Source organism: Agelaius phoeniceus, chromosome 24 (genome assembly GCF_051311805.1).
Source record: "Agelaius phoeniceus isolate bAgePho1 chromosome 24, bAgePho1.hap1, whole genome shotgun sequence".
NCBI lineage: Eukaryota > Metazoa > Chordata > Aves > Passeriformes > Icteridae > Agelaius > Agelaius phoeniceus.
In genome coordinates, this window is record NC_135288.1 from 7,306,683 (window position 1) to 7,309,518 (window position 2,836).

Sequence of the window (2,836 nt, forward strand, 5' to 3'; positions counted from 1 at the left end):
GGATTCTCTAGATTTTGACTTGGTGGCGTGAGCAGCGCTTTGATGTGAATTTGGTGCAGAGGGGGGCAGCCCTCAGCGTTACCTGAGGGCTCCTGTGGCTCTGGGGTGGCCTCCCAGGGCTGACACTGATCCTCCCTGCCTGTCCAGGGCACTCCTCAGCAGCTAAGGCTTCTCAAGAAGGAAAGTGAACTGTTTCTGTGGTTTAATCTCTTCACTAAAAATGTAACTCTTGGGCAGGGGGGGAAATACAGTTTTTAATATCTACTGTTGTTTCATATTGATTTGTTACACTGCTCAGCTGCCAAATGAAAAACACCTGGCTTCACCTTTGAGAAAGACACAGGACATCAGCATGGGGGACTTGTTTATTGTTGTACAAATTTCTCCAGCTTTGCTGTTGTGCTCTTGCCTTCTCGAGTAAACCATTACCAATAAAACCAGGAAATCAAATGTTTTAGAGGGCAGAGTTGAGCACAGATCTAATTTGAAATATGTTTGTAACTAGAAAAGGCTTTGTAGTCCAATTATCAACCCTATAGTGCTTAAGGCATTCAGAAAGGGAGTGTAAAAGCTTTAGAGGCATCTTCCAAGAAAAGCACACGCTCTGGGTGGTCTTCTGGGGAGCAATGTTCCTTTAGAGATTCAAAATGTGCTGTTGTACCTTCCCTGCCAGGCTGCTCATCTGCCTCTCCTAACACCCTGTGTTTTGCAGAGCTTGAGGAGAAGATTCAGAGCTGAATCCCACCCCTGCTCTCTGCCCAGGTGGGCAGCAGGTGCTGCCGTTGTTGGAAGCTCATTGTGTCTGAGCATGGCCTGTTGTAAGTGAAAATGGGGCTCCACCATTCACACAGGCCTTGAGTCTGATTCTCCCAGGTCCTAAAATAAACCCTGGAGTAACAGAACCTGTGAGCTGGAGGCACAGCAACACTTTGGAGGGAGATACTGCCTGAAAGAAGCTTGGATCACTGATTAAATTAAAAAATCTCTTGAGATTTTTTGTTCCTACCTAAGGTAAGCAGTTACTGGCAGTTGTATCCTCCATGGCCTGTGTGAGAGTTTCTAATGCTTGACCATTACATCTGTTTCAGTTCCACAGAGTCTATTTTCCAATTCACCAGCAGCCTCATTAGTTCCGTTAAAGGCTGAAGAATTAATGGCCCATGAAGTAGAGAGACCCAACACCTATAGCAGAGATTGTCTAAATGAGACATGGGGATCATTTGTGGGATAAATTCCTATGGCTACTCAGAATCCCTTACAAGAATAGAACAGTGCCATGCCTGAGGTTACCAGTGTTCTGCACTGCAAAAGGGAAAAATAAAGGCTAGAAGTTAAAAGCTTTGAATTCAATGTATAAAATATGTTAGAAATTATTTATGAAATACACTGAGTGCCCTGGCAGAGAGAGGAATATATGATTTGGAGTCATTTAAGATCAGTCCTTCAGTTTTCTTTTTGGTCTCTTGCCTCCTCAAGAGCTGTGGCAGAGCTGACAGCAAAAAGGGCTGCAGGGCACTGGGACCAGCAGGAACCAAGAGTGCAGGAAGAACAGTTTCTGGAAGTTTAAGGAATCTCGAGCTCTATTCAGTCTGCAGAAAAGGAAGTCCCTAGTGAGTAGCATCTTTTCCTCACTGTTACCATCAGAAACCAAGTGTTCCAAAGCTTGGAGGCTAAAAAAGGGCGTTTAGGAAGCTCCATTAGAGCTGCAGAGCAGTTCTGAGTTAGAGTTTTACAAATATCAAAGTGCTGTACAGCAGGGAGGAGCTTTGTTGTTGCTTTCCAAGGTAGGAGGTTGGATCTGTTCCCTGCCAGACTGAGGTAGGTTCCCATGCAAAGAAAAATCATCTCCTGCCTCCTGAGCTCTGCTTTCATTTGCTCTGCAGCTGATTTGCCCTAAGCAGGATTCCTGCTGTATGTTGTAAACAACCTGGCTGGTTTCCTTTGTAGCCTGAAGAACTTCAGTTTGGGGATTGTTTATTTTGGAAAAGAGAAAAAAAATTTGAAGCCTTATAAGCTGGCCTGCTCACAAGCTGCCTCGTGTATCAGCATGAAATGGTTCTATGCACAGAGCTTTATGCTGCCTTGACATTTTCCAGCTTGACTCTCCTTGGTAATAAATGGTGCTCTAGAGGCATCTGAAACTCAGGAAATTCACTTTCAGCCCTTGTTTTACAACTGTAATAGTGACTCCAACCCAGATGTGGACTGATGCCCCTGTACTTTAGTTTTTCACCATCTACAGTTCCTGCTGCTCCCTCCTGATGCAGTTACAAGTGCAGCAATCCCACAGGGCAGGAGAGGATCCTGTCTGTGCCATGGAATGGAGTGCAGGGAGTTCCTCCATCGAGGAGGGACACAGGAGCTCTGTAATCCATGCTCAGCTCTGCCTGTGACCTCCTAATCAGAGGGCACAGTGTCAACTGCCCTGACCTGATTGGAATGGACAGCGAGCATTTGCCTTCAGCCTTTTGTGCTCTGCGTGGAGTGCCTGGAGCAGCCAGACAGACACCACCGTGTGTCCCCTGCTCCTGTGTGCAGCCAGGGCCTGGGCAGGGCTGCTGCCTTTCCTGCAGTGAGTGAGTGAGTGAGTGAGTGAGTGAGTGCTGCTGCCATTCCTGCAGTCAGTGAGTGCTGCTGCCATTCCTGCAGTGCTGCTGCCATTCCTGCAGTCAGTGAGTGAGTGAGTGAGTGCTGCTGCCATTCCTGCAGTCAGTGAGTGCTGCCATTCCTGCAGTCAGTGAGTGCTGCTGCCATTCCTGCAGCGCTGCTGCCATTCCTGCAGTCAGTGAGTGAGTGAGTTCTGCTGCCATTCCTGCAGTGCTGCTGCCATTCCTGC